A 25,751-nucleotide genomic window follows, 5' to 3' on the forward strand; every position below is an offset into this window, starting at 1 on the left:
CCTGTACCAGAGATATAGACACACAAACCTGCTGCCTGTACCAGAGATATAGACACACAAACTTGCTGCCTGTACCAGAGATATAGATACAAAAACCTGCTGGCTGTAACAGAGATATAGACACACAAACTTGCTGCCTGTAACAGAGATATAGATACACAAACTTGCTGGCTGTAACAGAGATATAGACACACAAACCTGCTGCCTGTACCAGAGATATAGACACACAAACCTGCTGCCTGTACCAGAGATATAGACACACAAACTTGCTGCCTGTACCAGAGATATAGACACACAAACTTGCTGCCTGTACCAGAGATATAGACACACAAACTTGCTGCCTGTACCAGAGATATAGACACACAAACTTGCTGCCTGTACCAGAGATATAGACTCACAAACCTGCTGCCTGTACCAGAGATATAGATACACAAACTTGCTGCCTGTACCAGAGATATAGACACACAAACCTGCTGCCTGTACCAGAGATATAGACACACAAACTTGCTGCCTGTACCAGAGATATAGACACACAAACTTGCTGCCTGTACCAGAGATATAGACACACAAACCTGCTGCCTGTACCAGAGATATAGATACACAAACTTGCTGCCTGTACCAGAGATATAGACACACAAACCTGCTGCCTGTACCAGAGATATAGACACACAAACTTGCTGCCTGTACCAGAGATATAGAAGTTCAGTTACTGTGTTATTGGGCCAGTTTCCAGGACACAGATTAAGCCTGGTCCTGAACTAAAAAGCATGCTAAATTTAAGAATCTCTCTTTAAATAGCTTTTAGTCCAGGAATATAGGCTTAATTTGTGTCTGGGAATACAGACACTGTGTCATTGGGCTGGTTTCCCAGGCACAGATTAATCCTTGTCCTGGTCTAATGGAGAATTTCATTGTCAATGAAGAAATACCTTTTTAGTCCAGAACTAGGATTAATCTGTATCTGGGAAACCAGCCTTTAGAGTTGACCCCCCCCAGCAGTTACAGTGTTATTGGGCTGAGTATCCTAGACACAGATAAAGTCTAGTCTTTGACTAACACAACACTATTGGTTTAATGTTGCCCTGGAAACCAGTTCATACTATGTCTCAGAGCTGAGCCCCCTCCCAGTCTAGGTTTCAACCCTCAGTCAGACAGGGCTAGGCTGGGATATTACGAGTAGGATTTCCAGGCTCTGGTAATGATATCCAGATGAGATTTGTATTTAGCCATGTTCACACATTGGTGACATTTACAGTCTCAGATAATATGGAGAGGGCCTTCAGAAAGTATTCATACCCCTTGACTTATACTACGGTTTGTTGTTACAGCCTGAATTCACAATGGATATATATATATATTTTAAATCTCACCCATCTACACACAATACCCCATAATAAAAAAGTGAAAACATGTTTTTGACATTTTTGCAAATGTATTGAAAATTAATTTCCAAAATCGAATTTACATAAGTATTCAAACCCCCTGAGTCAATACATGTTAGAATCACCTTTGGCAGCGATTACAGCTGTTAGTCTTTCTGGGTAAGTCTCTAAGAGCTTAACATACCTGGATTGTACAATATTTGGCAATTATTATTTTCAAAAGTCTTGCCATAGAATTTCAAGCCGATTTAAGTCAAAACTGTAACTAGGCCACTCAGGAACATTCAATATTGTTTTTCTGAAATGTGAATTTGTCTCCCAGTGTTTGTTGGGAAGAAGTCTGAACCAGGTTTTACTCCCTGTGCTGAGCTCTATTACGTTTATTTTGAATCCTCCCAAAACCTCCCTAGTCCTTGCCAATGACAAGCATACCCATAACATGATGCAGCCACCACCATGCTTGAAAATATGAAGAGTGGTACTCAGTGATGTGTTGTGTTGGATTTGACCCAAATATAACACTTTGTATTCAGGACATAAAGGTCATTTCTGTGCCACATTTTTTTTACAGTTTTCCTTTTGTGCGTTATTGCAAACAGGATGCATGTTTTGGAATATGTTTTATTCTGTACAGGCTTCCTTCTTTTCACTCTATCATTTAGGTTAGTATTGTGGAGTAACTACAATGTTGTTGATCCATCATCAGTTTTCTCTTAACACAGCCATTAAACTCTGTAACTGTTTTAAAATCACCATTGACCTCATGGTGAAACCCCTGAGCGGTTTCCTTCCTCCCTGGCAACTGAGTTAGGAAGTACGCCTGTATCTTTGTAGTGACTGGGTGTATTGATACACCATCCAAAGTGTAATTAATAACTTCACCAGGCTCAAAGGGATATTCATTGTCTGTTTTTTTATTTTTACACATCAACCAATAGGTGGCCTTCTTTGCGAGGCATTGGAAAACCTCCCTGGTCTTTGTGGTTGAATCTGTGTTTAAAATTCACTGCTCGACTGAGGGACCTCACAGATAATTGTATGTGTGGGGGAACAGAGATGAGATAGTCACTCAAAGATCATGTTAAACACTATTATTGCAGAAAGCGTGAGTCAATGCAACTTATTATGTGACTTGTTAAGCATATTTTTATTCCTGAACGCATTTAGGCTTACCATAACAAAGGAGTTAATACCTATTGACTAGAGACATTTCAGCTTTTCATTTTTTATTAATTTGTAAAATGTCTAAAAACATGATTCATCTTTGACATTCTGGGGTATTGTGTGCAGGCCAGCGACACAACATCTCCACTTAATCCATTTTTTAATTCAGGCTGTGACCCCAAAACATTTCGAAAAAGACAAGGGGTGAATACTTTCTGAAGGCCCTGTATTTCAGGAAGGTTACTGTAAAGATGATTTACTGTAGACACATAGAGAAATCACATACTGACCCAATGTTATTGTCAGAAGGTTACTGTAAAGATGATTTACTGTAGATACATAGAGAAATCACATTCTGACCCAATGTTATTGTCAGAAGGTTACGACAAAGATTACTAGATGTATAGCAAAAACAATATATATGTACTACTACTGAGTAAAAAAAAAAGAAAAAATATTTTGTTTGAAATGTGTATTTTGCTGTATAAATTATTTTTAAATGAAAGTAAGGACAAGAATGGCATCAAATTGTCAGACAATAACACACATCACAATACCCCATAATGACATCACAATACCCCATAATGACATCACAATACCCCATAATGACATCACAATACCCCATAAAGACAAAGCAACAACAGCTTTTTAGAAATGTTGCAAATTTATTACAAATAAAAACTGATATCACATTTACATAAGTATTCACAAACTTTACTAAGTACTTTGTTGAAGCACGTTTGTCAGCGATTACAGCTTTGAGTCCTCTTGGGTATGACGCTACAAGCTTGCCACACCTGTATTTGGGGAGTTTCTGTCAAAGATGTCGTAAGAATTGGACCAAGGTGCAGCGGGAACGTGTATGCACATCTTCTTTATTATTAAAAAGAAGGAAAAAACAAACAAAACACGTATACAAACGCAACGAACGACACTAACAGACCTGTCAGGCGAACAGACACTAAACAGTCGACAACTACCCACAAATCCCAATACAAAAACACCCCTATACATAGGACCTTCAATCAGAGGCAACGAGGAACAGCTGCCTCCAATTGAAGGTCCATCAAAACCCTAAACATAGAACTAAAAGGACTAGACTAGAACATAGAAATAACTAACATAGAACATAAACCAACAAACCCCGGAACACATAAACCAAACACCCCTCTACCTAAATATATAGCCCGAACCACATAAAACCAAGACCCCCTGCCACGCCCTGACCAAAATACAATAACAAATAACCCCTTTACTGGTCAGGACGTGACAGTTTCTCCCATTCTTCTCTGCAGATCCTCTCAAGCTCTGTCAGGTTGGATGGGGAGCGTCGCTGCACAACTATTTTCAGGTCTCTCCAGAGATGTTGGATCTGGTTCAAGTCCCAGCTCTGGCTGGGCCACTCAAGGACATTCAGAGACTTGTCACGAAGGCACTCCTGCATTGTCTTGGCTGTGTGCTTAGGGTCGTTATCCTGTTGGAAGGTGAACCTTCGCCCCAGTCTGAGGTCCTGAGCGCTCTGGAGCAGGTTTTCATCAAGGATCTCTCTGTACTTTGCTCCGTTCATCTTTGCCTTGATCCTGACTAGTCTCCCAGTTCCTGCCGCTGAAAAACATCCCCACAGCATGATGCTGCCACCACCATGCTTCACCATAGGGATGGTGCCAGGTTTCCTCCAGACATGACGCTTGGCATTCAGGCCAAAGAGTTCGATCTTGGTTTCATCAGACCAGAGAATCTTGTTTCTCATCGTCTGAGAGTCCTTTAGGTGCCTTTTGGCAAACTCCAAGCGGGCTGTCATGTGCCTTTTACTGAGGAGTGGCTTCCGTCTGGCCACTCTACCATAAAGGCCTGATTGGTGGAGTGCTGCAGAGATGGTTGTCCTTCTGGAAGGTTTTCCCATCTCCACAAAGGAGCTCTGGAGCTCTGTCAGAGTGACCATCAGGTTTTTGGTCACCTCCCTGACCAAGGCCCTTCTCCCAAGACTGCTCAGTTTGTCCTGGCAGACGGCTCCAGGAAGAGTCTTGGTGGTTCCAAACTTCTTCCATTTAAGAATGATGGAGGCCACTGTGTTCTTGGGGACTTTCAATGGTATAGATATTTTTTGGTACCCTTCCCCAGATCTGTGCCTTGACACAATCCTGTCTCGGAGCTCTACGGACAATTCCTTCTACCTCATGGCTTGGTTTTTGCTCTGACATGCACTGTCAACTGTGGGACCTTTATATAGACAGGTGTGTGCCTTTCCAAATCATATCCAATCAATTGAATTTACCACAGGTGGACTACAATCAAGTTGTAGAAACATCTCAAGGATGATCAATGGAAACAGGATGCACCTGAGCTCAATTTCGAGTCTCATAGCAAAGAGTCTGAATACTTATGTAAATAAGATATTTCAGTTGTTTATTTGTTATAAATTTGCAAACATTTCAAACCTGTTTTCGCTTTGTCATTATGGGGTATTGTGTATAGATTAATGAGGAAAACAGTTCATTTAATTGATTTTAGAATAAGGCTGTAATGTAACAAAATGTGGAAAAAGGGAAGGGGTCTGAATCCTTTCTGAAGGCACCTTTATATGCTCAGAGTTTCTTCTTTACTGCACCTTGTTTTACTAGATGTACAACAGTGTTATTACCTGTAGCCTACTAGTCATCTAATAGCAGTATAACTGTCCTGGTCCCCTCCTCCCATCTGCTCTACAGCCTTCTAATACACAGTGGTCAGCTCAGAGTCACACAGGTGCATAATAGAAGGTCTGGGTGTCTGTTTTACAACGAGAGGAGAGAGGACGGCTTAGCATGGACTGTCTGTATTACCTGTACAGTGCTTGTTTGTGAGGAGGGAGAGCTAGTGGGAGACAGAGTGAGAGGTAAAGACAGACAGAGGGAGAAACAGGAAGAGACACAGGGAGAGACGGACGGACGAACGGACGGACGGAGAAAGGCTTGCCCTTTATGGTTGTGAGGTCTGGGGTCCGCTCACCAACCAAGAATTCACAAAATGGGACAAACATCAAATTGAGACTCTGCATGAAGAATTCTGCAAAAAATATCGTCCTTGTACAACGTAAAACACCAAATAATGCATACAGAGCAGAATTAGGATGATACCTGCTAATTATCAAAATCCAGAAAAGAGATGTTAAATTCTACAACCACCTAAAAGGAAGCGATTTCCAAACCTTCCATAACAAAGCCATCACCTACAGAGATATGAACCTGGAGAAGAGTCCCCTAAGCAAGCTGGTCCTGGGGCTCTGTTCACAAACACAAACAGACAAAAATATAATTACTTGACACATTGGAAAGAATTTACAAAAAAACAGAGCAAACTAGAATGCTATTTGTCCCTAAACAGAGAGTACACAGTGGCAGAATACCTGACCACTGTGACTGACCCAAACTTAAGGAAAGCTTTGACTATGTACATACTCAGTGAGCATAGCCTTGCTATTGAGAAAGGCCGCCGTAGGCAGACCTGGCTCTCAAGAGAAGACAGGCTATGTGCCCACTGCCCACAAAATGAGGTGGAAACTGAGCTGCACTTCCTAACCTCCTGCCAAATGTATGACCATATTAGAGACACATATTTCCCTCAGATTACACAGATCCACAAAGAATTACAAAACAAACCCAATTTTGATAAAGTCCCATATCTACTGGGTGAAATATCACAGTGTGACATCACAGCAGCAAGATTTGTGACCTGTTGCCACAAGAAAAGTTCAACCAGTGAAGAACAAACACCATTATAAATACAACTCATATTTATGTTTATTCATTTCCCCTTTTGTACATCGTTACAACACTGCATATATACATAATATGACATTTGAAATGTCTTTATTCCTTTGGAACATTTGTGACTGTAATGTTTACTATTAATTTTATAATGTTTATTTCACTTGCTTTGGCAATATTAACATATGTTTCCCATGCCAATAAAGCCCTTTTAACTGAATTGAATTGAATTGAATTGACAGACAGACAGACAGACAGACAGACAGACAGACAGACAGACAGACAGACAGACAGACAGACAGACAGACAGACAGACAGACAGAGAGAGAGAGACAGACAGGAGAAAGGGAGAGGCAGACAGGAGAAAGGGAGAGGCAGACAGACAGACAGGAGAAGGGGAGAGACAGACAGGTGAAAGGGAGAGGCAGACAGGTGAAGGGAGAGGCAGACAGGAGAAAGGGAGAGACAGACAGGAGAAAGGGGAGAGGCAGACAGGAGAAAGGGGTGAGGCAGACAGGTGAAAGGGAGAGACAGACAGGAGAAAGGGAGAGGCAGACAGGAGAAACAGGAGAAAGGGAGAGGCAGACAGGAGAAAGGGTGAGGCAGACAGGTGAAAGGGAGAGACAGACAGGAGAAATGGAGAGGCAGACAGGTGAAAAGGAGAGACAGACAGGAGAAAGGGAGAGGCAGACAGGAGAAAGGGAGAGGCAGACAGGAGAAAGGGTGAGGCAGACAGTGAGAGTCAGCTAGGAGCCAGTCTCTCTGCCAGGACCAGGTGTGTGGACAGTCCAGTGGTCCCAGAGGACCTCCTATCATCTCCTATTGATACGATCCTATTGATCCAGCCTGTCGCCCTTTAGACCAGTGGACACAACATGGACCGAGGCTGGACACAAGGCGGTCCATAGGGGTTTGATGGCCACTCTACAGAAGGGTCCTCATCACAGTGTCTGTGAAGGGTTGATGAGACACGGTCCGGCCACAGCATAGTCTGTGGGGCCTGGGAGACACAACAAGGTCCAAAAGATAAACAGAAGGGGTATTTTAACACAAGTCCTGGCCAGTTTCTTGTGTGTGTATGCGTGCGTTTGTGCGTCTGTGTGTGCGTGTGCGTGTGTGTATCGGGGTCAGCCAGCTCTCCTCTGGGAGGTTGTGACAGTGTTTGACTGGTGTCATGTGACCTGACGGGGCCCAGGGGCAGGCTGGGAGGCCCAAGCTGTCAGGGATCTGATGCCTCCGAGGGGTCGACCAGACTCACCTCGCGCCACACACACAGACACACAGAGTCTGTCTTCTGCTGCCCCTGCTCGATGGCTCCAAGCTGTCAAAACAGTCTCTCTCTCTCTCTCTCTCTCTCTCTCTCTCTCTCTCTAGTTAAAGAGCTTTGCTAGTCTCTGCAGGTTCCCTGGTTTATTTGGTTTACAGTACTTTTTCTCTGCTACTACCTCTGTTTTTGTTCTCCCCCTCTCTCTTCCCCCTTTCTCTCCCTGTGTCTCCCCCCTCTCTCTTCCCCCTTTCTCTCCCTGTATCTCCCCCTCTCTCTTCCCCCTTTCTCTCCCTGTATCTCCCCCTCTCTCTTCCCCCCTTTCTCTCCCTGTATCTCCCCCTCTCTCTTCCCCCTTTCTCTCCCTGTATCTCCCCCTCTCTCTTCCCCCTCTCTCTCCCCGAGTGACAGGTCTGCTGTACCAGTTTCCTCCATTGGTCTGTACTGTATGAAGTGACTGGTCTGCTGTACCAGTTTCCTCCATTGGTCTGTACTGTATGAAGTGACTGGTCTGCTGTACCAGTTTCCTCCATTGGTCTGTACTGTATGAAGTGACAGGTCTGCTGTACCAGTTTCCTCCATTGGTCTGTACTGTATGAAGTGACAGGTCTGCATGTTGTCCCAGGTAAAGCCAGGTAATGCCAGGTAACGCCAGGTAACGCCAGGTAACGCCAGGTAAAGCCAGGTATCGCCAGGTAAAGCCAGGTAACGCCAGGTAACGCCAGGTAAAGCCAGGTATCGCCAGGTAAAGCCAGGTAACGCCAGGTAACGCCAGGTAAAGCCAGGTAAAGCCAGGTAACGCCAGGTAACGCCAGGTAAAGCCAGGTAATGCCAGGTAACGCCAGGTAAAGCCAGGTAACGCCAGGTAACGCCAGGTAACGCCAGGTAAAGCCAGGTAACGCCAGGTAACGCCAGGTAAAGCCAGGTAACGCCAGGTAAAGCCAGGTAACGCCAGGTAAAGCCAGGTAACGCCAGGTAACGGCAGGAAAAGCCAGGTAACGCCAGGCAAAGCCAGGTAAAGCCAGGTAACGCCAGGTAAAGCCAGGTAAAGCCAGGTAAAGCCAGGTAATGCCAGGTAACGCCAGGTAAAGCCAGGTAAAGCCAGGTAATGCCAGGTAAAGCCAGGTAACGCCAGGTAAAGCCAGGTAAAGCCAGGTAACGCCAGGTAAAGCCAGGTAAAGCCAGGTAAAGCCAGGTAACGCCAGGTAAAGCCAGGTAAAGCCAGGTAAAGCCAGGTAACGCCAGGTAAAGCCAGGTAAAGCCAGGTAAAGCCAGGTAAAGCCAGGTAAAGCCAGGTAAAGCCAGGTAACGCCAGGTAAAGCCAGGTAAAGCCAGGTAACGCCAGGTAAAGCCAGGTAACGCTACACCTACACACCACACAGGTGTGTTAATGGAATGGAAGTGAGGGGCCGAGTGACTCCGCAACACATCAACGACCACAACAACAACCCGTTTCTGAGGAGAAAAGACAGCTGGGATAGCAGGATTGGATGCACTTCGGTGACTAAAAGCAGATGTTTCTGTGTTAAAAGACACTGACCTAAAACACAATACCATATGAGACAAAAACTCAGTATAAACATATTGATATACACTGACTGTACAAAACATTATGAACACCTGCTCTTTCCATAACAGACTGACCAGGTGAATCCAGGTGAAAGATATGATCCCTTATTGACGTCACTTGTTAAATCCACTTCAATCAGTGTAGATGAAGGGGAGGAGACAGGTTAAAGAAGGATTTCAAGCCTTGAGACAATTGAGACATAGACTGTGTATGTGTGCCATTCAGTGGGGTAGGCGCACTGGTTTGTGTCAAGAACTGCAACGCTGCTGTTTTTTTTACGCTCAACCATTTCCTGTGTGTATCAAGAATGGTCCACCATCTAAAGGACATCAAACCAACTTGATACAACTGTGGGAGTCAACTCGGGCCAGCATCCCCGTGGAACGCTTTCTACACCTTGTACAGTCCATGCCCCAATGAATTGAGGCTGTTCTGAAGGCAAAAAGTGGGTGCAACTCAATATTAGGAAGGTGTTCCTAATGTTTTGTCCACTCAGTGTATACAGTGCATTCAGAAAGTATTCAGACCCCTTGACTTTTTTCACATTTTCATACGTTGCAGCCTTATTCTAAAATGGATAAAATATTTTTTTCCTCATTAATCTACACACAATACCACATAATGACAAAGAAAAAACAGGTTTATAGATTTTTTGGCAAATTTACAATAAACAAAAAACAGAAATAACATAAGTATTAAGACTCTTTGCTATGAGACTCAAAATTGAGCTCAGGTGCATCCTGTTTCCATTGATCATCCTTGAGATGTTTCTACAACTTGATTGGAGTCCACCTGTGGTGAATTCAATTGATTGGACATGATTTGGAAAGGCACACACCTGTCTATATAAGGTCCCACAGTTGAAAGTGCATGTCAGAGCAAAAACCAAGCCATGAGGTCGAAGTGTCCGTAGAGCTCCGAGACAGGATTGTGTCGAGGCACAGATCTGGGGAAGGTTACCAAAAAATGTCTGCAGCATTGAAGGTGCCCAAGAACACAGTGGCCTCCATCATTCTTAAATGGAGGAAGTTTGGAACCACCAAGACTCTTCCTGGAGCTGGCCACCCGGCCAAACTGAGAATTTAGGGGAGAAGGGCCTTGGTCAGGGAGATGACCAAGAATCCGATGGTCACTCTGACAGAGCTCCAGAGTTCCTCTGTGGAGATGGTAGAACCTTCCAGAAGGACAACCATCTCTGCAGCACTCCACCAATCAGGCCTTTATGGTAGAGTGGCCAGACGGAAGCCACTCCTCAGTAAAAGGCACATGACAGCCCACTTGGAGTTTGCCAAAAGGCTCCTAAATGACTCTCAGACCATGAGAAACAAGATTCTCTGGTCGATTGAAACCAAGCTTGAACTCTTTGGCCTGAATGCCAAGCATCATGTCTGGAGGAAACCTGGCACCATCCCTATGGTGAAGCATGGTGGTGGCAGCATCATGCTGTGGGGATGTTTTTCAGCGGCAGGGACTAGGAGACTAGTCAGGATCAAGGCAAAGATGAACGGAGCAAAGTACAGAGAGATCCTTGATGAAAACCTGCTCCAGAATGCTCTGGACCTCAGACTGGGGCGAAGGTTCACCTTCCAACAGGATAACAACCCTAAGCACACTGCCAAGACAATGCAGGAGGGGCTTCGTGACAAGTCTCTGAATGTCCTTGAGTGGCCCAGCCAGAGCCCGGACTTGAACCCGATCAAACATCTCTAGAGAGACCTGAAAATAGCTGTGCAGCGACGCTCCCCATCCAACCTGACAGAGCTTGAGAGGATCACAGAAGAATAGGAGAAACTCCTCAAATACAGGTGTGGCAAGCCTGTAGCGTCATACCCAAGATGACTCAAAACTGTAATCGCTGCCAAACGTGCTTCAACAGAGTACTGAGTAAAGGGTCTGAATACATGGAAATGTGATAGCAGCTTTTTTTATTTGTAATAAATTTGCAAACATTACTAAAAACCTGTTTTTGCTTTGTCATTATGGGGTATTGTGTGTCGATTAATGATGGAAAAAAAATATGTAATCTATTTCAGAATAAGGCTGTAACGTAAGAAAATTTGGAAAAAGTAAAGGGTTCTGAAAACTTTCCCGAATGCATTGTACTGTGTTACTGACCGACAATTTGATGCCATTCATGTCCTTACTTTCATTTAAAATAATTAGTACAGCAAAATACACATTTCAAACAAAATACTTTTTTTTACTCAGTACATATACAGTCTATATATATATATATATATATATATATATATATATATATATATATATATATGAATATAGTATTTGCTAAATTAGCATTGGGTCAGTATGTGATTTCTCTATGTATCTATATAATCTTCACAGTAACCTTCAGACAATAACATTGGGATTCTGAATATGTCTTTTACTTAGCAGGTGGTAAATAATGACCTCTTTCACCAGTTCTCCTCTCTTTAGCAGTGACATATTTTAACGTATTTGTGAATGTAATGTACAGATGTAGGATCTTAATTTGATCAATGCAGGCCATTTTTAACTGGTAGTGTATTTGAGGTTTAAAAAGACTTCTAAAGTTTGTAATTTCCACATAGAAATTTCTGACTTGATTTCCCCTTACGAAAAACACCTTCAAATATGTCCATTAATTATAATCCACATAATAATTTACATTTCGTATACTGCAGGATTATTTTCCTGCTGTAGCAAACTGACTCAAATTAAGATCCTACATCTTTCTCCCTCTCTCTCCCTCTCTCTCTCTCTCTTGCTCCCTCCCTCCCTCCCTCCCTCCCTCCCTCCCTCCCTCCCTCCCTCCCTCCCTCCCTCCCTCCCTCCCCCCTCCCTCCCTCCCTCCCTCCCTCCCTCTCAAATCAATTCAAGCCAAAGGACTTTATTGGCATAGGAAACATATGTGTACATTGCTAAAGCAAGTGAAATAGATAAACAAAAGTGAAATAAACAATCAAGTGTAATGTAAACATTACACTCAAACACGTTTCTAAGGAATAGTGACCTTTCAAATGTCATATTATGGCTATGTATCATGTTATAACCATGTGCAAATAGTTAAAGTAAAAAATAAATAAACATAAATATGGGTTGTATTTACAATGGTGTTTGTTCTTCACTGGTTGACCTTTTCTTGTGGCAACAGGTCACACATCTTGCTGCTGTGATGTCACACTGTGGTATTTCACCCAATAGATATGGGAGTTTATCAAAATTGGATTTGTTTTGTAATTCTTTGTGGATCTGTGTAATCTGAGGGAAATATGTGTCTCTAATATGGTCATACATTTGGCAGGTGGTTAGGAAGTGCAGCTCAGTTTCCACCTCATTTTGTGGGTCTCTCTCTCTCTGACAGAATGAGGGTGAGAAGCCCGGAGCCCCTGAACTATGGGGCGGCTACAGCCGTATGGTAGACACGAGGCCTGAGCCAAGACTGGCTACTACCCACAGAGTGTGTGTAAGAGAGAGAGAATGTGTGTTGATTGAATATTAGTGTGCAGTATATATGTACAGTATGTTATGTAGTGGTAGACAGTCTATATCTAACTGTGGGAAGAGCTTCATATGCTGTGTGTTTCAGATGGTTTAGAATGGATAGATGGAAACATGTTATTATAGAGGGGGAAGGAAACATGTTATTATAGAGGGGAAGGAAACATGTTATTATAGAGGGGAAGGAAACATGTTATTATAGAGGGGAGAGGAAACATGTTATTATACAGGGGAGAGGAAACATGTTATTATAGAGGGGAAGGAAACATGTTATTATAGAGGGGAAGGAAACATGTTATTATAGAGGGGGAAAGAAACATGTTATTATACAGGGGAGAGGAAACATGTTATTATAGAGGGGAGAGGAAACATGTTATTATAGAGGGGAAGGAAACATGTTATTATAGAGGGGGAGGAAACATGTTATTATAGAGGGGAAGGAAACATGTTATTATAGAGGGGAGAGGAAACATGTTATTATAGAGGGGGAAGGAAACATGTTATTATACAGGGGAGAGGAAACATGTTATTATAGAGGGGAGAGGAAACATGTTATTATAGAGGGGAAGGAAACATGTTATTATAGAGGGGGGAGGAAACATGTTATTATAGAGGGGAAGGAAACATGTTATTATAGAGGGGAAGGAAACATGTTATTATAGAGGGGGAAGGAAACATGTTATTATACAGGGGAGAGGAAACATGTTATTATAGAGGGGAGAGGAAACATGTTATTATAGAGGGGAAGGAAACATGTTATTATAGAGGGGAAGGAAACATGTTATTATAGAGGGGGAAGGAAACATGTTATTATACAGGGGAGAGGAAACATGTTATTATAGAGGGGAGAGGAAACATGTTATTATAGAGGGGAAGGAAACATGTTATTATAGAGGGGGGAGGAAACATGTTATTATAGAGGGGGAAGGAAACATGTTATTATAGAGGGGGAAGGAAACATGTTATTATAGAGGGGGAGGAAACATGTTATTATAGAGGGGGAAGGAAACATGTTATTATAGAGGGGGAAGGAAACATGTTATTATAGAGGGGGAGGAAACATGCTATTATAGAGGGGGAGGAAACATGTTATTATAGAGGGGGAAGGAAACATGTTATTATAGAGGGGGAGGAAACATTCTATTATAGAGGGGGAGGAAACATGTTATTATAGAGGGGGAGGAAACATGTTATTATAGAGGGGGGAGGAAACATGTTATTATAGAGGGGGAAGGAAACATGTTATTATAGAGGGGGGAGGAAACATGTTATTATAGAGGGGGAGGAAACATGTTATTATAGAGGGGGAAGGAAACATGTTATTATAGAGGGGGAGGAAACATGTTATTATAGAGGGGGAAGGAAACATGTTATTATAGAGGGGGAAGGAAACATGTTATTATAGAGGGGGAGGAAACATGTTATTATAGAGGGGGAAGGAAACATGTTATTATAGAGGGGGGAGGAAACATGTTATTATAGAGGGGGAAGGAAACATGTTATTATAGAGGGGGGAGGAAACATGTTATTATAGAGGGGGAAGGAAACATGTTATTATAGAGGGGGAGGAAACATGTTATTATAGAGGGGGAAGGAAACATATTATTATAGAGGGGGGAGGAAACATGTTATTATAGAGGGGGGAGGAAACATGTTATTATAGAGGGGGGAAGGAAACATGCTATTATAGAGGGGAGAGGAAACATGTTATTATAGAGGGGGGAGGAAATATGTTAATATAGAGGGGGAAGGAAACATGTTATTATAGAGGGGGAAGGAAACATGTTATTATAGAGGGGGGAGGAAACATGTTATTATAGAGGGGGGAGGAAGCATGTTATTATAGAGGGGACGGAAACAGAACATGTTAGTATAGAGGGGAAGGAAACATAACATGTTAGTATAGAGGGGAAGGAAACAGAACATGTTAGTATAGAGGGGAAGGCAACAGAAGATGTTATTATAGAGGGGAAGGAAACAGAACATGTTATTATAGAGGGGAAGGAAACAGAACATGTTAATATAGAGGGGAAGGAAACAGAACATGTTAGTATAGAGGGGAAGGAAACAGATCATGTTATTATAGAGGGGAAGGAAACTGAACATGTTATTATAGAGGGGAAGGAAACAGAACATGTTAGTGTAGAGGGGAAGGAAACAGAACATGTTATTATAGAGGGGAAGGAAACAGAACATGTTATTATAGAGGGGAAGGTAACAGAACATGTTATTATAGAGGGGAAGGAAACAGAACATGTTAGTGTAGAGGGGAAGGAAACAGAACATGTTATTATAGAGGGGAAGGCAACAGAACATGTTAATATAGAGGGGAAGGAAACAGAACATGTTAGTATAGAGGGGAAAGAAACAGAACATGTTATTATAGAGGGGAAGGAAACATAACATGTTAGTATAGAGGGGAAGGAAACAGAACATGTTATTATAGAGGGGAAGGAAACAGAACATGTTATTATAGAGGGGAAGGAAACAGAACATGTTAATATAGAGGGGAAGGAAACAGAACATGTTAGTATAGAGGGGAAGGAAACAGAACATGTTATTATAGAGGGGAAGGAAACAGAACATGTTATTATAGAGGGGAAGGAAACATAACATGTTAGTATAGAGAGGAAGGAAACAGAACATGTTATTATAGAGGGGAAGGAAACAGAACATGTTAATATAGAGGGGAAGGAAACAGAACATGTTATTATAGAGGGGAAGGAAACAGAACATGTTATTATAGAGGGGAAGGAAACAGAACATGTTAATATAGAGGGGAAGGAAGCAATGTGTTCCTCTGTGTGCTTGTGTTTGGGAGGTATCTGATCTGACTGAGTAGGGTAAAGGATGAATAAGTGCTGAAAGCAGTGTGAACAGTGTGTGTGTCTGATGGTTGAGATTGACACAGTGAGAGAGTGAAAGAGGGGCTGAGAGATGGATGACAGAGAGGGAGAGAAAGGCGGAGAGAGGGAGGGAGGTACTCTGCAACCTTTCAGACTAATCTCTACTAACATCTCTTACTCCTCTCTCTCTCTCTCTCTCTACCCCCCTCTTTCTCTCTACCCCCTCTTTCTCTCTCTCTCTCTCTCTCTCTCTCTCTCTCATTCTCTACCCCCCCCTCTCTCACTCTCTTTCCCGACTTATAGTTATAGCCCATTACTGGTCTGGACCCAGTCAGGAACAACTCTGGGCCCTAGTTTTAGTTATAGCCCATTACTGGTCTGGACCCAGTCAGGAACAACTCTGGACCCTAGTTATAGTTCTAGCCCATTACTGGTCTGGACCCAGTCAGGAACAACTCTGGGCCCTAGTTATAGTTCTAGCCCATTACTGGTCTGGACCCAGTCAGGAACAACTCTGGGCCCTAGTTATAGTTCTAGCCCATTACTGGTCTGGACCCAGTCAGGAACAACTCTGGGCCCTAGTTATAGTTCTAGCCCATTACTGGTCTGGACCCAGTCAGGAACAACTCTGGGCCCTAGTTATAGTTCTAGCCCATTACTGGTCTGGACCCAGTCAGGAACAACTCTGGGCCCTAGTTATAGTTCTAGCCCATTACTGGTCTGGACCCAGTCAGGAACAACTCTGGGCCCTAGTTATAGTTCTAGCCCATTACTGGTCTGGACCCAGTCAGGAACAACTCTGGGCCCTAGTTATAGTTCTAGCCCATTACTGGTCTGGACCCAGTCAGGAACAACTCTGGGCCCTAGTTATAGTTCTAGCCCATTACTGGCCACTATACAATAACCCATAAATACGACCAAACAATAAAAGTCTACATTGGGATTATACAGTAATGAAGAAAGCCAACGACCCAAAACAGGGAATGTTTCCTTTGTTAAAGTTGAAGGCCTGTTTAGACTGATCCCATGCAGGGCTGGCTAAAATATTCCCCAGTCTTCACATTTACAATGCGTCCCATACAACCCTGTTCCCTAGTGCACTTCTTTTTAACCAGGGTCCATAGGGTTCTGGTCATTAGTAGTGCACTATATAGGGGATATGGTTACATTTGGGACGCAAACTCAACAGACCCAAGGCCAGAATGGCAGACGACAACATATTCAAGGCACAAGGAATGTGCTGTGTACTTGCAGAATGTTGTCATTTCTCTCCCTCCCCCTCTCTATTTCCCTTCTTCACTCACTGCCCCTCTCTCCGCCTCTCCCTCTCTCTCTCTCCATCCTCTCCGTTTCTCCACCCTCACTTTCCCTCTCTCTCCCTCTCTCTGTCTACCCTCTCTCTCCCTTTCTCTCTCTGTCTCTATCTCCATCCTCTCCCTCTCTCCACCCCCTCTGTGTCTCCGTCTCTCTCTTTCTCTCTCTCTACCCTCGCTCTCTGTCTCCACCCTCTCTCTCCGTCTCTCTTTCCACTGTCTCTCTCTCTCTGTCTCTCTCCACCGTCTCTCTCTCTGTCTCTCTCTCTCTCTCTCTCTCTCTCTCTCTCTCTCCACCGTCTCTCTCTCTCTCTCCACCGTCTCTCTCTCTCTCCACCGTCTCTCTCTCTCTCTCCACCATCTCTCTCTCTGTCTCTCTCTCCACCGTCTCTCTCTCTCTCTCTCTCTCTCTCCACCGTCTCTCTCTCTCTCTCCACCGTCTCTCTCTCTCTCCACCGTCTCTCTCTCTCTCTCCACCATCTCTCTCTCTGTCTCTCTCTCCACCGTCTCTCTCTCTCTCTCTCTCTCTCTCTCTCTCTCTCTCTCTCTCTCTCCACCGTCTCTCTCTCCACCGTCTCTCTCTCTCTCTCTCCACCATCTCTCTTTCTCTCTCTCCACCGTCTCTCTCTCTCTCTCCACCATCTCTCTTTCTCTCTCTCTGTGGTGGCTAGCTGTAGGACACAGCAGCAGCAGCGTTATACAACAGGAAGTGAAGCTGGTCTCAGGAGCTTTGAGACAAATAGACCGGTTTGATCAACTTTAAGAGCTCTCTGCCAAGAGGAGACCTCTCAATACAGCCAGTCTTATTTTGTTGGTGTGTGTGTGCGCCTGTCTCTCTCTCTCTGTGTGTGTGTGTGTGTGTGTGTGTGTGTGTGTGTGTGTGTGTGTGTGTGTGTGTGTGTGTGTGTGTGTGTGTGTGTGTGTGTGTGTGTGCTCGCCAACAGGAGATGGAAGTAAAGGCTAACAGCTAGCTAGTCTCTCTCTTTCTCTGATGGAAGAAATGACTGTTGCTTCTATGTTTTTCTTCTCTCAGGTAACTGCAGATATATATGGGGGGTTGGAAATGATGCAGACAATTACATTGATGGAAGCAACAGTCTATTCGCTATATTAAGCTGATCCACCCCTTAAGAAACAAAATACTAAATAAAAACAATTATTTAAAAATGGAGATTTAAAAAAAAATAAATATATATATATATATGTCTCAGAGAAAGACATTTTGTTTAACAAGTAATACCTTTTTTCTCAAAAAGGTAGGGGCCAAAATGATTACACTCCTACAGATTGTTATAAATAAAGAGGTGAAACGTTTAGTATTTGGTCCCATATTCCTAGCACGGAATGACTACATCAATACAAACTTGTTGGATTCATTTGCAGTTCATTTTGGTTGTGTTTTCAGAATATTTTGTGTCCAACAGAAATGAATGGTAAATAACGTATTGTGTCATTTTGGAGTCACTTTTATTGTAAATAAGAATAGAACATGTTTCTAAACACTTCTACATTAATGTAGATGCTACCAAGGCTACGGATAATCCTGAATGAATCCTGGATAATGATGAGTGAGGAAGTTACAGAGGGTCAAAGATCATTCCACCAAGACATGCTAACCTCTGTTATTGGTAATGGTGAGAGGTTAGCATGTCTAATTTCAGAGCCCACTGTATGTAGTCTAAGTTTCAATCCCAAATGGCACCCTATTCCCTTTATAGTGCACTACTTTTGACCAGAGCACTGTGGAGTCTAGTCAAAAGTGCACTATATAGGGAATAGGGTGCCATTTGGGACACATGCTTCTATAGGACTGCAAAGAAGCCTGCTGGAATGATGGTGTGATACATATCAGATGTGAGGAGGAGATGAGGAAGAGAGAAGATAGAAAAGAGGAAGAAAAGAGGAGCAGGATGAGGAAGAGAAGAGAGAGAGAGAGAAGAGAGCAGGATGAGGAAGAGAAGAAGAGAGAGAAGAGAGCAGGATGAGGAAGAGAAGAGAGAGAGAGAGAAGAGAGCAGGATGAGGAAGAGAAGAAGAGAGAGAAGAGAGCAGGATGAGGAAGAGAAGGAGAGAGAGAGAATAGAGCAGGATGAGGAAGAGAAGAAGAGAGAGAAGAGAGCAGGATGAGGAAGAGAAGAAGAGAGAGAGAGAGAAGAGAGCAGGATGAGGAAGAGAAGAAGAGAGAGAGAGAAGAGAGCAGGATGAGGAAGAGAAGAAGAGAGAGAGAGAAGAGAGCAGGATGAGAGAGAGAGAAGAGAGCAGGATGAGGAAGAGAAGAAGAGAGAGAGAGAAGAGAGCAGGATGAGGAAGAGAAGAAGAGAGAAGGACTGTTCCAGACTGGAGTTGGTTGATCCATGATGGAAGAAGTCCTTGTGTCAATGTGTGTTGAAACACAGTGTATTCATGGTTCTGGTTGCTGAACTGTATCCAGTAGATATGGATCAGACAACAGCAGTAACAATGGTAAGAGTGGGGAACTCCTCAGTGACTGGCATAGTGGCTTAGTTTCACATTAACACCTCATAGTCTCACACAGACACTGGTTATCCTTACCTCACAGTCACAGTCCACCACATACAGAGTATTAAACACTGGTTATCCTTATCCTGTTAGGGCTAGGGGGGCAGTATTGACACGGCTAGATAAAAAACGTACCCGATTTAATCTGGTTACTACTCCTGCCCAGTAACTAGAATATGCATATAATTATTGGCTTTGGATAGAAAACACCCTAAAGTTTCTAAAACTGTTTGAATGGTGTCTGTGAGTATAACAGAACTCATATGGCAGGCAAAAACCTGAGAAGATTTCATGCAGGAAGTGGCCTGTCTGACAAGGTGTCGATCTTCTTGCCTCTGTTTATTGAAGACTGAGGATCTCTGCTATAACGTGACACTTCCTACGGCTCCCATAGGCTCTCAGAAGGCGGCAAAACGCTGAATCGTGGCTTTGCAGGCTCTGGCTGAAAAAAAGTAGCGCGTTTGGGTAGTGGCTGGTTACAGTACTGTGAGACTCAGGCGCGTGCCCGCGTCGACCGAATGCTTTGTTTTCTTTCCTCTGTTTACCTAAACGCAGATTCCCGGTCGGAATATTATAGTTTTTTTACGAGAAAAATGGCATAAAAATGGATTTTAAACAGCGGTTGACATGCTTCGAAGTACGGTAATGGAATATTTAGAATTTTTTTGTCACGAATTGCGCCATGCTCGTGACCCTTATTTACACTTCGGATAGTGTCTTGAACGCATACGAACAAAAACGCCGCTATTTGGATATAACGATGGATTATTTTGGACCAAACCAACATTTGTTATTGAAGTAGCAGTCCTGGGAGTGCATTCTGACGAAGAACATCAAAGATAATCAAACTTTTGTAATAGTAAATATGACTTTGGTCAGGGCTAAACTTGGTGGGTGTCTAAATAGCTAAATAGCTAGCCGTGATGGCTGGGCTATCTACTCAGAATATTGCAAAATGTGCTTTCACCGAAAAGCTATTTTAAAATCGGACACCTCGATTGCACAAAGGAGTTCTGTATCTATAATTCTTAAAATAATTGTTATGTTTTTTGTGAACGTTTATCGTGAGTAATTTAGTAAATTCACCGGAGGTATGCTAGTTCTGAACGTCACATGCTAATGTCAAAAGCTGGTTTTTGATATAAATATGAACTTGATTGAACAAAACATGCATGTATTGTATAACATAATGTCCTAGGTGTGTCATCTGATGAAGATCATCAAAGGTTAGTGCTGCATTTAGCTGTCTTCTGGGTTTTTGTGACATTATATGCTAGCTTGAAAAATGGGTGTCTGATTATTTCTGGCTGGGTACTCTGCTGACATAATCTAATGTTTTGCTTTCGTTGTAAAGCCTTTTTGAAATCAGACAGTGTGGTTAGATTAACGAGAGTCTTGTCTTTAAAATGGTGTAAAATAGTCATATGTTTGAGAAATTGAAGTAATAGCATTTCTAAGGTATTTGAAAATCGCGCCACGGGATTACACTGGCTGTTGCGTAGGTGGGACGATTTCGTCCCGCCTAGCCCAGAGAGGTTATCTCACAGTCACAGTCCACCACATACAGAGTATTAAACACTGGTTATCCTTACCCCACAGTCACAGTCCACCACATACAGAGTATTAAACACTGGTTATCCTTGTCTCACAGTCACAGTCCACCACATAGCAGAGTACTAAACTATCGTCGGCAAAATCAAGAGCTGGAGACCCTGAGGTGAAGACAGAAGGTAATCCCATGACCCATAGTTTACTATTCCCTTCTTTGGGGAGGCAGGTAGCCTAGTGGTTAGAGCATTCGACGAGTAACCAGCAGGTAGCCTAGTGGTTAGAGCGTTGGACTAGTAACCAGCAGGTAGCCTAGTGGTTAGAGCATTCGACGAGTAACCAGCAGGTAGCCTAGTGGTTAGAGCGTTGGACTAGTAACCAGCAGGTAGCCTAGTGGTTAGAGCGTTGGACTAGTAACCAGCAGGTAGCCTAGTGGTTAGAGCGTTGGACTAGTAACCAGCAGGTAGCCTAGTGGTTAGAGCATTCGACGAGTAACCAGCAGGTAGCCTAGTGGTTAGAGCGTTGGACTAGTAACCAGCAGGTAGCCTAGTGGTTAGAGCGTTGGACTAGTAACCAGCAGGTAGCCTAGTGGTTAGAGCGTTGGACTAGTAACCAGCAGGTAGCCTAGTGGTTAGAGCATTCGACGAGTAACCAGCAGGTAGCCTAGTGGTTAGAGCGTTGGACTAGTAACCAGCAGGTAGCCTAGTGGTTAGAGCGTTGGACTAGTAACCAGCAGGTAGCCTAGCGGTTAGAGCATTCGACGAGTAACCAGCAGGTAGCCTAGTGGTTAGAGCGTTGGGCCAGTAACCAGCAGGTAGCCTAGTGGTTAGAGCGTTGGGCCAGTAACCAGCAGGTAGCCTAGCGGTTAGAGCATTCGACGAGTAACCAAAAGGTAGCCTAGTGGTTAGAGCGTTGGACCAGTAACCAAAAGGTAGCCTAGTGGTTAGAGTGTTGGACCAGTAACCAGCAGGTAGCCTAGTTTTTAGAGCATTGGACCAGTAACCAGCAGGTAGCCTAGTGGTTAGAGCATTGGACCAGTAACCAGCAGGTAGCCTAGTGGTTAAAGGTTGCAAGATCAAATCCCCAAGATGACAAGAATCTGTCGTTCTGCCCCTGAACAAGACAGTTAACCCACTGTTCCCCTGAACAAGGCAGTTAACCCACTGTTCCCCTGAACAAGGCAGTTAACCCACTGTTCCCCTGAACAAGGCAGTTAACCCACTGTTCCCCTGAACAAGGCAGTTAACCCACTGTTCCCCTGAACAAGGCAGTTAACCCACTGTTCCCCTGAACAAGGCAGTTAACCCACTGTTCCCCTGAACAAGGCAGTTAACCCACTGTTCCCCTGAACAAGGCAGTTAACCCACTGTTCCCCTGAACAAGGCAGTTAACCCACTGTTCCCCTGAACAAGGCAGTTAACCCACTGTTCCACTGAACAAGACAGTTAACCCACTGTTCCCCTGAACAAGGCAGTTAACCCACTGTTCCCCTGAACAAGGCAGTTAACCCACTGTTCCCCTGAACAAGGCAGTTAACCCACTGTTCCCCTGAACAAGACAGTTAACCCACTGTTCCCCTGAACAAGACAGTTAACCCACTGTTCCCCTGAACAAGGCAGTTAACCCACTGTTCCCCTGAACAAGACAGTTAACCCACTGTTCCCCTGAACAAGGCAGTTAACCCACTGTTCCCCTGAACAAGGCAGTTAACCCACTGTTCCCCTGAACAAGGCAGTTAACCCACTGTTCCCCTGAACAAGGCAGTTAACCCAGTGTTCCCCTGAACAAGGCAGTTCACCCACTGTTCCCCTGAACAAGGCAGTTAACCCACTGTTCCCCTGAACAAGGCAGTTAACCCACTGTTCCCCTGAACAAGGCAGTTAACCCACTGTTCCCCTGAACAAGGCAGTTAACCCACTGTTCCTAGGCCGTCATTGTAAATAAGAATTTGTTCTTAACTGACTTGCCTAGTTAAATAAAATAAAAATAAAAATGTTTAGACATTATAGACAGGGAGACAAGGGATGCATTCCCCAGCAGGTGAAAATACCCTGACTGTCAGGTCATCACCCCACACCGTAACCCTAACCCACACCACACAGAGCTTAGGACACCTGCGGTACACACACACACACACACACACGGCCATCTGCAGTCAACGTGGAGCTTAGAGGATTAGAGGCCCTTAACGACTGTCTCTAGATCAGTTTCCTCTCCCTACTTCACCGTTTTGAGCGTGACTCCACAGCTGGTCCTGGGACAGATGTTAGGGGACTAAGGCCCAGGGTATGAGCTATGAAAGGCAGTGTGTGTAGTCTTCTATTGGGAGCCCTCCCCATGGAGGGCTATCCTAGTGGGTTATTCTACCCTTCTACCCCCCATGGAGGGCTATCCTAGTGGGTTATTCTACCCTTCTACCCCCCATGGAGGGCTATCCTAGTGGGTTATTCTACCCTTCTATCCCCCATGGAGGGCTATCCTAGGGGGTTATTCTACCCTTCTACCCCCCATGGAGGGCTATCCTAGGGGGTTATTCTACCCTTCTACCCCCCATGGAGGGCTATCCTAGGGGGTTATTCTACCCTTCTACTCCCCATGGAGGGCTATCCTAGGGGGTTATTCTACCCTTCTACCCCCCATGGAGGGCTATCCTAGGGGGTTATTCTACCCTTCTACCCCCCATGGAGGGCTATCCTAGTGGGTTATTCTATCCTTCTACCCCCATGGAGGGCTATCCTAGTGGGTTATTCTACCCTTCTACCCCCCATGGAGGGCTATCCTAGTGGGTTATTCTATCCTTCTACCCCCATGGAGGGCTATCCTAGGGGGTTATTCTATCCTTCTACCCCCATGGAGGGCTATCCTAGGGGGTTATTTCTCTCTGCCCCTCTCCCCTCTCTCACCCCATCTCTCCCCTCATTTTTCTATCCCCCCTCCTCTCTCTCCTCTTTCAATTCAATTAAATTCAATTAAATACTTCTCTCTCCCCCTCTCTCCTCTTTCTCTCTCTCCTCCTTCTCTCTCCCCCTCTCTCCTCTTTCTCTCTCTCCTCCTTCTCTCTCCCCCTCTCTCCTCTTTCTCTCTCTCCTCATTCCTCTGGAAGTCCCCTCTCTCCTCTTTCTCTCTCCCCCTCTCTCCTCTTTCTCTCTCCCCTCCTTCTCTCTCCCCTCTCTCCTCTTTCTCTCTCTCCTCATTCCTCTGGAGGTGAATGGATGTCCCCTCTCTCCTTCTCTCTCCCCCTCTCTCCTCTTTCTCTCTCCCCTCCTTCTCTCTCCCCTCTCTCCTCTTTCTCTCTCTCCTCATCCCTCTGGAGGTGAATGGACGTCCCCTAGCTCTGCTCTGTTTTGGAGAAACACACACTCTGACTGCTCCTTCCTGGGGGAGATTTATTGCCCACCCCCTCTCTCTCCCCATCTCTCTCCTCCCCTCCCCCTCCTGGCCACATAGAGAAAGGAGCTGTCCTGACTACCATGCTCTGCTCAAAGCACCCCACTCCCTCCCCCTCTCCCCCCTCCCCCACTCCCCTCCCCCTCTCCCCCTCTCCCCCCTCCCCCCTCCCTCCCCCTCTCCCCCTCTCCTCCCACTCTCCCTCTCCTCCCCCTCTGGTGAGAAGAGCTGCCATGCCGTGCTCTGGTCAAGGCTTTGGCCCCAGACTGACTGCCTGGGGAAATGGAGAAAGTGCCTGATGTTATCACTGTGTGCTATTCTAAATATTCACAGCCTCTCTCTCTCTCTGTCTCTGTCTCTGTCCCTCTCTCTCTGTCTGTCTCCGTCTCACTCTATCGCTCTCTCTCTCTCTCTCTCTCTCTCTCTGTCTCTGTCCCTCTCTCTCTGTCTGTCTCTGTCTCACTCTATCGCTCTCTCTCTATCTCTCTCTCTCTGTCTCTGTCTCTGTCCCTCTCTGTCTCTGTCCCTCTCTCTCTGTCTCTGTCCCTCTCTCACTCTCTCTCTCTCTCTCTCTGTGTTCTCTGTCTCTGTGATAGCATATTAGATAGTGATTGGTCTGGTGATAGGAGCATATTAGATAGTGTTTGGTCTGGTGATAGGAGCATATTAGATAGTGATTGGTCTGGTGATAGGAGCATATTAGATAGTGTTTGGTCTGGTAATAGGAGCATATTAGATAGTGTTTGGTCTGGTGATAGGAGCATATTAGATAGTGATTGGTCTGGTGATAGGAGCATATTAGATAGTGTTTGGTGATAGGAGCATATTAGATAGTGTTTGGTGATAGGAGCATATTAGATAGTGTTTGGTGATAGGAGCATATTAGATAGTGTTTGGTGATAGGAGCATATTAGATAGTGATTGGTCTGGTGATAGGAGCATATTAGATAGTGTTTGGTCTGGTGATAGGGGCATATTAGATAGTGTTTGGTGATAGGAGCATATTAGATAGTGATTGGTCTGGTGATAGGAGCATATTAGATAGTGTTTGGTGATAGGAGCATATTAGATAGTGTTTGGTCTGGTGATAGGAGCATATTAGATAGTGTTTGGTCTGGTGATAGGAGCATATTAGATAGTGTTTGGTGATAGGAGCATATTAGATAGTGATTGGTATGGTGATAGGAGCATATTAGATAGTGTTTGGTCTGGTGATAGGAGCATATTAGATAGTGTTTGGTCTGGTGATAGGAGCATATTAGATAGTGTTTGGTCTGGTGATAGGAGCATATTAGATAGTGTTTGGTGATAGGAGCATATTAGATAGTGATTGGTCTGGTGATAGGAGCATATTAGATAGTGTTTGGTGATAGGAGCATATTAGATAGTGTTTGGTCTGGTGATAGGAGCATATTAGATAGTGTTTGGTCTGGTGATAGGAGCATATTAGATAGTGTTTGGTGATAGGAGCATATTAGATAGTGTTTGGTGATAGGAGCATATTAGATAGTGATTGGTCTGGTGATAGGAGC

At 44.2% G+C, this 25,751-nt stretch overlaps 1 protein-coding gene across 1 annotated transcript in view; it reads right to left on the bottom strand.

Moving 5' to 3' along the window:
* Positions 1–25,751, bottom strand: part of wnt5b (wingless-type MMTV integration site family, member 5b) — a 206,642-nt gene that overhangs the window by 90,228 nt on the left and 90,663 nt on the right. The gene's annotated exons all lie outside the window — the stretch shown is intronic.

Source organism: Salmo salar, chromosome ssa17 (assembly GCF_905237065.1).
Source record: "Salmo salar chromosome ssa17, Ssal_v3.1, whole genome shotgun sequence".
NCBI lineage: Eukaryota > Metazoa > Chordata > Actinopteri > Salmoniformes > Salmonidae > Salmo > Salmo salar.